We start from the raw sequence: 14,610 nt of genomic DNA, 5'->3' as shown, positions 1-14,610 counted from the left end.
ATGTTTCTATCTGTAGAATGGTGATACATTTTAGTAAGTACTTCATAAAATTGTTAGGAAAATTAAATTGGCTTTCATTACAAAGCACATATAGCAGTGACAAGCATATAGTGAGCATTATATTAATGTTAGTTAAATAGAGAAAAGTAAAGTTAGGGCTGCATAATGTCATAGCCCATTTGAGGAACGAAGCATGGCTTTCTCTCCTGATTCCTTGCCTCACTATTCGCACATTAGGCCCTGATCTTATTGTTTGATTTCTTCTTTGCCATCCAGACCATATAGTTTGATTCTTCCTCTTAGTAGATTTGCCAAAAGTGAAAGGAATGATCTTGTGACGACCTGTGATTTTCATTAGTATCTTTTACATTCATCCAAAAGGGCTCTTGTTACAGTCAGGCTACCATAAACTTTGCAGAAGAAAAGCATGCCCCACTTGAGTGATCTCTTTTGGGATCATCTTGGGTTCCATTTCTGACTTCTAGAGTGCAGCAAAGAAAGGAAGATGTTTTTATGCTCTGTTGGTGAGTTCTTAATTCTTGTGTTTTATCATTTCTGTAGAACTGGAGCTTTCTTCCTTGAAATGGTTCCTACACTTGGTCAGTGGTCAGCCCAAGCATGTTGTAGCGTTTGCTATTGGTTCCTCACCCCTGTTTCTCAGGACTTGTTTATGCCTCGCATCAGACCTTGGTCTTCCAGAGGACTTTCTCTGGAGCTGAAGAGAGAAAAGTCTGCATAGGGCCATGGTTGACCCACAGTGAAGGAGAATTGGTATCAACCAGCACTGGCTCTCAGCCAATGACCGAAGGGAGGTGGTGTCCAGATGCGCCAGGTCCCTTTGCCTCAGGTTCAATCTAGGGCTGTTCCAACTTCCTAGTGGATTAAGCTCTGGGAACCCTCTTTATGGAACACCTTTCCTTCCTTGACTGACTGCTCCAAGCTGATGTTCCTTCCCTTCCCAAATAGAAGTCTTATGTTAAATATTTGTATCAGCATGTGCTTCTAGGGGATTCCAGTCTGAGAGCCCCATGTTCCTTCAATGTGTAGAATAGGAGTTACAGTGATAAAGTGAAATTTGAGCTACTCTTCAAGTGCAGGAGGAGCTGGGATTCGTGCTTGCTATTGCAACATCTGTTGGTGTCACAAGTGATAAGGGAGATCAGAGCAAGTAAAGATTTGATGTATCATGTAAGGAGCAGAAGTGTTTATGTGATAACATCCTTGCTTTTTATTTTGAGACCTATCCCTAGTATTTCTCTGGACTGAGTACCACTCAGTCTAGAGGATGTGAGGGAGGGCTACTTCACAGGTTACAAAGAACAAATGACTAGAAATGCGTCCTAGATGGTTATAACATTCTAGGTCTTTAAACATGACAAACACCAGGGGTGCCTGGGTGGCTCAGTCGGTTCAGCGTCCAACTCTTGGTTTTGGCTCAGCTTATGATCTCGCGGTTCGTGTGTTTGAGCCCTGAGTCAGATTTCACATTGGCAGAGGGGAGCTTGCTTGGGATTCTCTGTCTCTTTCCCTCCTTCCCCTTCCCTGCTCATGCTCTCTCTCTCTCTCTCAAAATAAATGAATTAATTAAAAATGGCAAATACCAGCTCCATGTATATGTGGAGTCAGCCACTGAAAAATTCCTTGCAGACTATTGCACTATACTCTTCTCCATATAAAACCCCTGTCTCTTGCCCCACTAATCCTTCAATGAGCCCCTACTTCCCATTCTCTGTCCTGGCATTCAGACACTGTTTATCTGGACCACTTCCCAGAGACACAACCCTATTTTATCTACAACTGCCTCCTGTATAATCTTGACTTCAGTGAATTTATTTTGTTCATTTTTCTCTAAACACAGGGCATTCATTCTTGAATATGGTCATGTTTCCTGCTGTTTTTCCTAAGTGGAGTTCTTTCCCATTCTCCTCTGTAAAACTAAATTATCCATTTAGGCTGCGTCAGCTGGGATAAAGTTCAATTATAAGTGACAGAAAACTCAACTAGTCATGGCTTAACCAAGTAAGAGATTCATTTGTCTCATGTGACAAGAAATTTGGAAGCAGGAGGTCTTAGTTTGGTAGAGTTTAGTGGTTTCATCATGGACCCGGATTCCTTTCATCCTTAAATTGTGTTTTTCATCCTCACGGCTATATGATGTCTGTTCTGTCTCTAGGCATTGCGTCCTTGTTCCCTGTAGAAGAAAGGGAAAAGATAAAGGGTAAGAGCAAAATGCTGAAACTTGCGACATTGCACATTTAAAAAGGCCTAGTTAATGACCTCTGCTTTCATTTCATTGGCTGGAAGTGAGTCATGTGGCTAAACCCAGGTGTGAGGGATTCTGGGAAGGTGTCTCAATTTTCTGATCTCTATTACAGAAATTAAGAAAAAGATACGGTTGTGAATGATTTTTGCGTATCTAATTCACAGCATCCAAACGTTCAGCTTTTAGCATTCAGAACTCCAGAAGTACTTTGTGACAACAATTTTATTTATAATGTAACCAATGTGGTCATGAATGATAAAGACCTGTATGTTTTTATTCATATATGTTTTATCTTTGATTGAATTTGCAACAACTGTGAATTTCATCTTGTCATGTGACTAGCACCTACTTCAACAGTTCTTGAAACTAAACTTATTCCATTGAGGATGAATCTAGTTAATGAAGAGAAGCCACTGCAAGTAGGACTGGCAAGATCCATGATAATGATTTCACTTTGCTGGCTGTGCCTCCTTCAAGCTGTTCCTAGTCAATCCCCTGTTTCATGGGCAGGTTGTTCAAAGCCACCAGGCATTGTATAGACTAAAAGAAGTGTTGAGAGCTGAGGCAGAGATAAGAATAAAATGTGTTTAGGAAAGTGTGTGTCGATGTGGGCAATTTGAGGGAATAAAACAATGTTGTTCTTTTTAAAAAAATATTTATTTATTTGAGAGAGAAAGAGAGAACATGAGTGGGAGAGGGGCAGAGAGAGAGGGAGAGAGAATCTCAAGTAGGCCTTGTGCTATCAGTGTGGAACTTGGTGCAGGACTCAAACTCACTGTGAGATTATGACCTGAGCCGAGATCAAGAGTCTGATGCTTAACCGACTGAGTCACCCAGGCACCCCTAAACAGTGACATTTTAAATTTACTTAATGTCAGTTGTATGTAAAGAAGCATTATTTCACGTAATTTTAACTAGGCAGTGAAGAAAATTTTGTTGGGAGGGAAGCTTAAAGAAGTTAGGCAATTGACCTTGAGTAATACAGTGGCAAGTAATGGAGCTGGGATTGGCAAACTGGTCCAGCTGGGAAGTTGACTTCTTTTCTGCTGGTTCAGCTGAGGGAAATTATGTGGGTCAAAGGTCAGCCAACAGCTCGCATTCTGTTTCTCAGATAACTGTTGGAGGGACATTACTTCTGTGTTAACCCAGATTAGTCGCTTCTGTCTATGGACTAAGTGTCTATTTAGGTAACCATGGCTAGCATGAAAACATGCTGTAGTGTTCCCGTGGATTTGCTTAATGATGGAGCTAGATAACATTCATACATCTTTTCAGAACCAATTTGAGCAGGTGAAACAAAAAGTTCGAAAAAATACAGCTTTATAAATATTGGAAGTCTTGACATTCTTGATTATTACAGAGCAAATAGCTCTACATTCTAATCACCAGTGTATAACATTGAGTATCTTTGGTGAAGTTAATTAAAGAGTGGTTGTTGACTCTTTTGCCTATAATATCCATGCCTCACTTTTATACTGCTACGTCCTTTGAAAAACACATGCTGTAACTGGGGAGAAATGTGGCCCAGATTACATTTCTTTTCAGATTCTGCATCTCAGTTCTTTGTGTGAAGGGGCTGCAACAGTGGATAAAGTTTATGCCGAGAGAGAAGACACAGTGGGTATCCTAAGAGTCTTAGAGTGTTTTGTTCTTTTAAATTCTTGGATGAATTTCGTTGAGTGCAGTCAATGAGGTATTATATTTGGGGGAATTTTAATTTTTGCTTGTGTTTCCTTCATTTGTGTAATGCTGTAGTGTTGCCTAATTATGGAGAACATATTAGACAACTTTTACTGTTCAGATCATAATAGGCCTAATAGAAGGGACATTTTCCTGTTCAAGGACGAGCATAGAAGTTGTCAACTTTTTCACTACAAGGAATTCTATTTAAAGTAAAAAAGAAACAAACATTCATGTTATATTAAAATTTTTTTTAATGTTTATTTATTTTTGAGAGAGACAGAGTGCAGGTGGAGGAGAGACAGAGTGAGAAGGAGACACAGAATCTGAAGCAGGCTCCAGGCTCTGAGCTGCTAGCACAGAGCCCGACGTGGGGCTCGAACTCAGGAACCGTGAGATCATGACCTGAATGGATGTCAGATGCTTATCTAACTTAGCCACCCAGGTACCCCTATTACTTATACTTTTTTTTATGGTGGTTGACAGGACAAAAATTTTATGAATTTAAGAATACTTTGAATAATTTGTAATGTATTAATCACTAAAATATGTGTATATTTGAAATATAACAGCAAATACATGTGTGAAATACTATTCCACCTACATTCAGTGTGTAGTGCTTATTATAATGCTGCCTTCTGTAATTCAATAGAAATGATATAGAAGGAATGGGGGCTGAGCTGAGAAAAATAGGAAAGAGTAGTGAATTTCTCAGGATGGCCTGCTATTTGTTCATTGGTTTTCAGAAAAATTTAAAGCTCTAAGTAAGAGACATCTAGCCTCAGGGCACCTGGGTGACTCAGTCGGTTAAGCATCCGACTTTGGCTCAGGTCATGATCTTACAGTTTGTGAGTTTGAGCCCCGCGTCAGTCTCTGTGCTGACAACTTGGAGCCTGGAGCCTGCTTTGGATTCTGTGGCTCCCTCTCTCTCTGCCCCTCCCCCACTGGTACTCTGTTTCTCTCTTTCAAAAACAAATAAGCATTAAAAAAAGAGAGACATCCAGCCTCATAATCTATAGGTTTACATTCAGTAGGATAAACTAAGTGAGGATGTTCATAGTAGACTCTGGTTCCTCTGAAGAGAAAATTGCCATTTGGATTTCCTAAACTGGTTAAACTATTTTAATTTAGAGAAATTATGAAGAGTTCTCTCGAAATATTGGCCTACTTTTTTGGCCTTAGTATGGAAGCCACTAAAATTCTACAACCAAGTGCAGCCATATTTTAAAAATTTTATTTATTTAAGTGATCTCTACACCCCATGTGGGGCTTGAACTCATGACCCTGATTTCAAAAGCAGCATGCTCTTCTGACTGAGCCAGCCAGGTGCCCCAAGTGCAGCTGTTTTTAATGATAGACAGTGCTGTGTTGACATTGGCATAGATTTGGGACTCAGGCACTGATGCACTCTCAAGTTCAGTGGCTTAATAGCTACTTGCCTTTGGTCATTTTATTTAACCCCTTCGGTTCTCGATTTCTTTATGTTTAAAAAGGAATTATTACTAGGATTATGGTAGGGATTAAATGGATTCTATTATATTTAATGTACCTAGTACAAGTCTGGTACATTTAGTGCTTATTAAATGATAGTATTAGTATTCTCATTAAAATTTTTTAGTGGAGCCTTGTTTTTGAGAGACAGAGAGACAGAGAGACAGAGCAGGGGCAGGGGAGGGGCAGAGAGAGAGGGAGACACAGAATCCGAAGCAGGCTCCAGGATCTCAGCTGTCAGCACAGAGCCTGATGCAGGGCTCGAACTCATGAACCATGAGATGATGACCTGAGCTGAAGTTGGACATTCAACCGACTGAACCCCCCACGCACCCCTAGTATTATCATTTTTATTACTTTTAAATTTCATCCTTTCTAGATAGAGCAGTAATTTCTAAAGCAGAAGCTGTGATCCTAGGGGGCACAGGTAAATAGTACTAGAAACGAAAGGACTCCTATTTTCCTAGATGGGTATATTTTGCTAATATTTCCAATAACACAGCCTTCAGACAAATCATTTGAAATCTGAATTCAATGTTAGTGGACTGGCTTGACATTAAAAAGTAAGTTTGAGAGCCATTGGCGTCAAATGGCATTTATGCAGAAGCTTTGCTGTTTCCGAAGCGGTCAGTTGTTACAGTGAAGGATTAAAAGCAACAAGGTATTGGAGTAGTTGACGTGACAAGTCCTTTGCCACAGACACCTATGTCGTTACCATAAAACTATTAGAAAGCAGCCCATGTTGCTTATTTTCCCTGTACTATTCTAACACTGTTCTCATCAGAGGACCAAGTCAGAAAAATTTTTAAACAATTATAAAAAGAAAACTAGTGATCTTTATTGATTTTAAAATAATAAATCTAGAGTTACAGGAAAGCAATGGATTTCGTAAATAGTTCTAGTGGTGCTTATGCTGAAAAAGATAAATATTTACTTAAAGCGAGAGTTCACAGAGAGACAGTAAAGAAAAGGAAACTAATTGCCAAATATGCAGAATGTATCTCAGGAGTAAAACTAAGGGGGGATTAATTTTTTAAAGTTAAGACAGCATTTGGAATCATGACATTAGTTTTATTATTGCATAATAAATTATGTAATAAATGTAATGCATTGTTACATTTAATTTATATAAAATTGCCATGTAAACATATAAATGAAATAAAACAAATCTCATTGGACCGCACAGATATTACTTGGTGTTGAAATAACACACAAGGCGGGGCGCCTGGGTGGCTTAGTCGGTTAAGCAGCCGACTTTCGCTTGGGTCATGATCTCACGGTTCGTGGGTTCGAGCCCCGCGTCGGGCTCTGTGCTGACTGCCAGCTCAGAGCCTGGAGCCTGTTTCAGTCTGTGACTCCTTCTCTCTCTGACCCTCCCCTGCTCACGCTCTCTCTCTCTCTCCTAGAAATAAATAAAACATTTAAAAAAAAAAAAAAGAAATAACACACAAGGTAGAAGGGTAGCTTTGCCTTTTTATTTGGAAACTCCAGATTGTATTCTTGACTTTTTTAAGAAGTAACGTAAATAATTCAGTGACTAGACACAGGACTGTTTGAAATGTTTAAAGTGCAGTAATACTAACTGTATAACCACCCCCCACCCCCCAAAACCCCACGAAGGTGTTAATATCTCTAAAATCCGGCAGGTGGGCCTGGGAAATAAGCTGCTAAGCAAGTCATCCTACTCACTGACTGACCCACATTGATAAACAGAGGTGTGAACACTCACCTAGTTCTTCAGCCGCGGACCCTTGAGGCAATCTCATATTTGAAAGCAGCCTTGGTGAACCTAGACGTGTGATTTGAGAACGGAGGACATTAAACAAAGTAGAAATAAAGCTCACCTATACATGTGAGGTCTGTAGAGATGGACATTTCCTATCTAAGTGTATTTTCCTTTTAGCAGGTAATCCCTACTGCTATGGACTGAACGTGTGTGTTCCCCTAAAATGCGTATATTAAAACTGTAATCCCCAGTGAGAAGGTGTTTGGAGGTGGGGCCTTTGGGAGATAAGTAGGTCATGAGGGTGTGCTCCTCATGTGGATTAATACCTTTTTTAAAAAAGGAAGAGATATGAGATCTCTGTCTCTCTATGTATAAATGGCCTGAGATAGAGATAGGGATAGAGGTAGGGATAAAGATATATAAAAACAGATCTCTCTCTCTGTCTAAATGTAGACATGTGAGGACATAACCAGGCAGAGGGTCCTACACCAGGAACCTGACCGTGCAGTTACCCTCTTCTGTACCCTCTCCAGGCTCCAGAACTGTGAGAATAAGTATGTGTTTTTTAGCCATCCAGTTGATGGTATTCTGTTACAGCAGCTCAAATTGACTAAGACAGCTACCAGTTTGAATCTATCCAGACAGAAGTATGGACATCCACTTAGGCATACAGACATAAACATTTTCTGTACTACTTTTTTATGAGAAACACCTATGTTAACAAACCAATGACTTCTTATTTTTAAGGAAGTTTATTCATAGTTCTGAGCAATTTTCTTTTGAATTTGTTTTTTGTAGATTTCTTGACACTTTGAGTTAGTATAGTTTGTTCAGGTCTCTAATGATCTATTTGTGAGTAACTGATCACATTTTAATGGAGCTTTGCCTTATGCCAGGAATTCCAAACAGAATGGCAGAGAAATCTATGTCATGTCTAAACTGTTAAGGATCTGGAAATATTTATAGAGAGAATGCCTATGTTATTGGCAAAAGGCGAAGTAGAAAAGCAGAATGTGAGAAATTAATGTTGAGATAATAGTTCCCTTTTTATAAAAAGACTACAAGAAAACTTCTCAAGAAGATAGTACTAGAAGTAGTTGATAATTAATTGGCATTCACCACATCAAGATAATGCAAAGAAACAGGTTTCCTGATGATCATGTGTTTGGGGAGTCACATAGCAGGTGGAACAGGATTCAAGATTTTCACTGTGCCATTTGCATTATGAGGACTCTTAGAACCTTGAGATGTTTTGGTTTTTAAGGGAAAGGGTGACATATACAAAGATAAATAGATGATTCTAATGAGGTGTTTAATGGTCGGAGGTTCTGTACCTCCACTGAGGGTGGAATAAAGGCAATTCATATTATACAAGCAAAGAAGACATGGGCTAAGTGTAAAGAAAGCAATTGTCAAGCTGTTGAATATAAAATTGGCTAATGGGTTGTTTAATTTTCTTTATTGTAGATTTCAAAGCAGCTGAGTGTTAATCTTAGTTTAGATGTAGGACTGGCAAGTTAATCATCTGACGAAGGAGTTAGCAAACTTTTTCTATAAACGGTCAGAGAGTAAATATGTTTGGTTTTGGGGACCATGTGACCTCTATCGCAGCTACTCAACTCTGAGTGGGAGGCTAAAACTGCCTTAAACAATAATGTAAATGAAGGAACATGGTCGTGTTTCAATAAATCTTTATTTATAAAAAGAGGCAAATGGGATTTGTGCCATAATTTGCCAGGATTGTGGTCGGATATCATTTTTCTGTGGAGGACTGGAACATTTTCTTGATAGAGTTTTTTTTTCTTTAATGTTTATTTATTTTTGAGAGAAAGAGACAGAACATGATTAGAGGAGGGGCAGAGAGAGAGGGAGACACAGACTCCAAAGCAGGCTCTAGGCTCTGAGCTGTCAGCACGGAGCCCAATGCAGGGCTCAAACTCATGAACCGTGAGATCAGGACCTGAGCCGAAGTCGGGCACTTAATCGACTGAGCCTCCCAGGCATCCAGGTAGAGTTTAAGAGGAATGATAATAAGTGAGCTCTATCTCTGTGATTTTATTATTCTACAATTAATTATTATTAGTCATTATAATTATTATTCTATAATTTTAAAATTCCCTAATTCCTCATCTTGGATATGACCTTTTATGGAAACAAAACAAATTTTTGCAGTTTCATCTTATTTGCTTATATGACCCTGAGACTCACCCCAGACTATAAGCATCTTAATAGGACAGCTGATTTACTTCATTTCTGTCGTCTCATTGCACAGTATAGTGCCCATCACTAAAAAGATATTTAATACATATTTTAATTGAAGCATCAAGTGTTTAAACATTTCTAGTTTCCTTAAGTGCAATAAAAATTCTGAAATATCTATAAACAAGGTAGTATTCAAAGATCTCCTTTTATACAATAATGAGCCTACCAATAAATGTTTCTTTTTGCCATTGGGAACATTGTTATTGCTGCAATACCAAAAAAACTCTGACTGAAATTTTGTATTCAGGGGCCCCATATAGTCAGAGACACAGACCCGATAGGTTTATGTCAGAGGAATATCAAATACGTTGTATGGAGCACTGAAATCCAATTTGGCAATATTGTAAAGATTCCCCTATCTGTGACCCTGCAGAAGCGATTTCCAGGGGCTTGATTCCATTATCAAATTCTTTTGTGGGCGCAATAAATATGACCAGGGTGTAGCAGGTTTCCTTTAAGTTCCAGTGACAGCTGATGGGCAGAAAATGTAGACTGGAAAACTTTACAAGGAGAAAGTAAATGCCTCATTCTCAGAGAAAGCTTTACAACTATTATTGGATAGAGGGAGGTTGCAGTTAATGGCAGTAAAGGATGGCATGAAGGAGCGATCTTATATTCAGGGTCATTGAAGTTTTTCCAGTTGTTGAATAAGTGGTGCAATGAACACAATAACTTATGGGGTGTAATGAAAAGGTAATTTTATTTTTTTCTTAGTAATTTCTCTGCATTTATTTGGTGGGTCTCATTTGCCTTCTGGCCAATTAAAAACTCNATCTTCTTACTCCCCCCCCCCCTTCCTTCCTTTAAATATGTTAGTTAACATATAGTATAGTCTTGGTTTCAGGAATAGAATTTAGCGATTCATCGCTTACATATAACACCAAGTGCTCATCTCAACAAGTGCCCTCCTTAATGCCCATCACCCATTTAGCCCATCCCCCCACCCAAGTCTCCTGCAGCAACCTTCAGTTTGTTCTCTGGATTTATGAATCTCTTATGGTTTCCCTCCCCTCTGTTTTTAATCTTATCTTTCCTTCCCTTCCCCTATATTCATCTCTTTTATTTCTTAAATTCCACATATGAGTGAAAGCATATGATAGTTGTCTTTGAGTAACTTATTTCGCGTAGCATAATACACTAGTTCCTTTTACATTGTTGCAAATGGAAAGATTTCATTTATTTCACCAAGTAATATTCCATTTATATATATACCACAGCTGCTTTATCCATTAATCAGCCAATAGACGTTTAGGCTCTTTCCATAATTTGGCTATTGTTGATTGTACTGCTGTAAACATTAGGATACATGTGTCCCTTCGAATCAGCATTTTTGTATCCTTTGGATAAACACCTAGTAGTGCAATTGCTGGATTGTAGGGTAATTCTATTTTTAATTTTTTGAGGGACCTCCATACTAGTTTCCAGAGTGGCTGCACCACTTTGCATTCCCACCAACAGAGCAAAAATGTTCCCCTTTCTCCACATCCTCACCAACATCTGTTGTTGCCTGAGTTGTTAATTTTAGCCATTCTGACAGGTGTGAGGTGGTATCTCATTTTGGTTTTGATTTGTGATTTTCTGTTGATCAGTGATGTTGAGCATCTTTTCATGTGTCTATTAGCCATTTGGATGTCTCCTTTGGAAAAATGTCTATGCATGTCTTCTGCCCATCTTTTCACTGGATTATTTGTTTTTTGAGTGTTGAGTTCTATAGCTTTTCTATAGATTTGATTACTAACCCTTTATCTGATACATCATTTGCAAATCTCTTCTCCTATTCTGTTGGTTGCCTGTTAGTCTTGTTAAATGTTTCCTTTGCTGTGCAGAAGCATTTTATTTTGATGAGGTCCCAATAGTTCATTTTTGCTTTTATTTCCCTTGCCTCCAGAGACATGTCCAGTAAGAAGTTGTACCAGACAAGGTCAGAGAAGTTACTGCCTGTTTTTTTTCTGTATGATTTTGGTGGTTTCCTGTCTCACATTTAGGTCTTTCATCCATTTTGAATTTATTTTTTGTATAGTGTAAGAAAGTGGTCCAGTTTTATCTTCTGCATGTCGCTGTCCAGTTTTCTCAACACCATTTGCTGAAGAGGCTGTCTTTTCTTCCATTGGAAACTCTTTCCTGCTTTGTCCAAGATTAGTTGACCATACACTTGTGGGTCCATTTCTGGGTTTTCTCTTCTGTTCCATTGATCTATGTGTCTGTTTTTGTGCCAATACCATACTGTCTTGATGATACAGCTTTCTTTGTAATACAGGCTAAAGTCCAGAATTGTGATGCTTCCAACTTCAGTTTTCTTTGTCAACCTTACTTTGGCTATTCTTTTTTATTTNTAACCTTTCTTTTGTTTTTTTTTTTTTTTTTTTTTTTTTTTTTTTTGTGGTTTCAAACACATTTTAGGATTGTTTGTTCTAGATCTGTGAAGAATGCTGCTGTTATTTTGATAGGAATTGCATTAAATGTGTAGACTTCTTTGGCACTATTTACATTTTAACAATATTTATCCTTCCAGTCCATGAGCATGGACTGCTTTTCCTTTTCTTTGTGTCTTCTTCAGTATCTTTTATAAGCTTTCTATAGTTTTTAGCATATAGATCTTTTACCTCTTTGGTTAGGTTTATTCCTAGATATATTATTAATTTTGGTACGGTTGTAAATGGGATTGATTCCTTGATTTCTCTTTCTGCTGCTTTATTATTGATGTATAGAAATGCAACTGATTTTTGTACATTGATTTTATATCCTGTGACATTGCTGAATTCATTCTAGCAGGGTTTTTGGGTGTAGTCTTTTGGGTTTTCCATGTAGAGTATCATGTCATCTTTGAAGAGTGAAAGTTGACTTCTTCCTTGACAGTTTGTATGCTTTTTATTTATTTTTGTTGTCTGATTGCTGAGACTAAGACTTCCAGTACTATGTTGAACAACAGTGGTAAAAAGGAACATCCTTGTCATGTTCCTGATCCCAGGGGAAAGCTCTCACTTTTTCCCCATTAAGGATAGTATTAGCTGTGGATCTTTCATATATGGCCTTTATGATGTTGAGGTATATTCCTTCTATCCCTATTTTCCTGAGGTCTTTTATCAAGAAAGGATGCTCTATTTTGTCAAATGTTTTTCTGCATTTATTGACAGGTTCATATGGTTCTTATCCTTTCTTTTATTTATGTGGCATATTGTGTTGATTGATTTCCAAATACTGTACCAGCCCTGTAGCCCGGGAAAGTCCCACTTGATTATAGTGAATTATTCTTTTAAACTACTGTTGAATTTGTTTGCTTGTATCTTGTTGATAATTTTTGCATCAAGGTTCATCAGGGATATTGGCCTGTAATTCTCCTTTTTAGTGGGGTCTTTGTCTGGTTTTGGAATCAAGGTAATGCTGGCTTCATAGAATGGCTTTGGAAGCTTTCCTTCCATTTCTTTTCTTTGGAACAGTTTGAGAAAAATAGGTATTAATTCTTCTTTAAATGTCTGATACAATTCTCCTGGGAAGCCATCTGGCCCGTTTTCTTCTCTAGGATTTGTTTATTGGGAGATTTTTGATTTCTACATTTTGGTAGCACATGAGTTTCTAGGAATTTGTTCATATCTTCCAGCATGAGTAGTTTGTTGGAATATAATTTTTCATAGTATTCTCTTATTGTTTTCATTGCTGTAGTGTTGGTTGTAATCTCTTTCATTCATGATTTTATCTATTTGGGTTCTCTCTCTCTCTCTCTGATAAGTCTGGCTAGGGATTTATCAATTTTGTTTATTCTTTCAAATAATCAGCATTTAGTTTCATTGATATGTTCTACTGTTTTTGTTTGTTTCTATATCACTTATTTCTGCTCTAATCTTTCTTATTTCCTTTGTCTGCTGGCTTTAGGCTTTATTTGCTGTTCTTCTTCTAGCTCCTTTAGATGCCAGGTTAGGTTGTATATTTGTGACCTTTCTTTCTTCTTGAGATAGGCCTGAATTGCAATGTACTTTACTCTTAGGACTACTTTCACTGTATCCCAAAGAGTTTGGACTGTCATGTTTTCATTTTCATTTGCTTCCATGTATTTTTTATTTCTTTTGTAAGTTCCTTGTTAACCCATTCATTCTTTAGTAGGGTTTTCTTTAACCTCCATGTATTTGAGGTTTTTCCAACATTTTTTTAGTGATTGATTTCAAGTTTCATAGCATTGTGATCTGCATATATGCATGATATGATCTTGGTCTTTCTGTACCTACTGAGGGATGATTTGTGACCCAGTATGTGATCTGTTCTGGAGAATGTTCCACATGCATTCGAGAAGAATGGGTATTCTGCTGCTTTAGGATGAAGTGTTCTGAATATATCTGCTAAGTCCATCAGGTCCAGTGTTTTATTCAAAAGACATTGTTTCCATGTTGATTTCCTGCTTAGATGATCTTTCCATTGCTGTGAGTGGGGTATTAAAGTCTTCTGCTATTGGAGCTCCTGGGTGGCTTAGTCGGTTAAGCATCAGACTTTCGCTTAGGTCATGATCTCGCGGTTCGTGGGTTCGAGCCCCGCGTTGGGCTCTGTGCTGACTGCCAGCTCAGAGCCTGGAGCCAATTTCAGAGTCTGTATCTACCTCTCTCTCTGACCCTTCCCTGCTCACGCTGTCTCTCTCCCTCTCCCAGAAATAAATAAAAAAAATATTAAAGTCTTCTGCTATTATGGTATTATTATCAATGAGTTTCCTTATGTTGTTATTAATTGATTTATAAATTTGGGTACTCTCAAGTTGAGGGCATAAATGCTTACAATGGTTACATCTTGATGGATAGATACCTTAATTATGATATAAGGCCTTTCTTCATCTCTTGTTACAGTCTTAGGTTTAAAATCTAATGTGTCTGATATGACTATGTCTATTCCATCTTTCTTTTGACCTCCATTAGCATGAGAGATGGTTCTCCATCACTTCACTCACATGCACACATACTCTCTCTTTCTCTCTCAAAATGAATGAATGAATGAATGTTGAATGTTTGGTAGAATCCACCAGTGAACCCTTTTGAGTTTGGTGTTTTCTTTTGGAAGGTTATTAATAATTAACTTAATTTCTTTAATAGTTAGAGGCCTATATTCAGATTTTTTCTCCGTGTGTGGGTTTTGATACATTGTGTTTTTCAAGGAATTTGTCTATTTCATCTCAGTTATTAAATTTGTGGACCTTGGATTCTTAACATTC

The sequence above is a fragment of the Crocuta crocuta genome, unplaced genomic scaffold, assembly GCF_008692635.1.
Source record: "Crocuta crocuta isolate KB4526 unplaced genomic scaffold, BGI_CrCroc_1.0 scaffold96, whole genome shotgun sequence".
Lineage (NCBI taxonomy): Eukaryota > Metazoa > Chordata > Mammalia > Carnivora > Hyaenidae > Crocuta > Crocuta crocuta.
The sequence above is the reverse complement of the archived record's forward strand: the minus strand, read 5'-3'. Positions refer to the sequence as shown.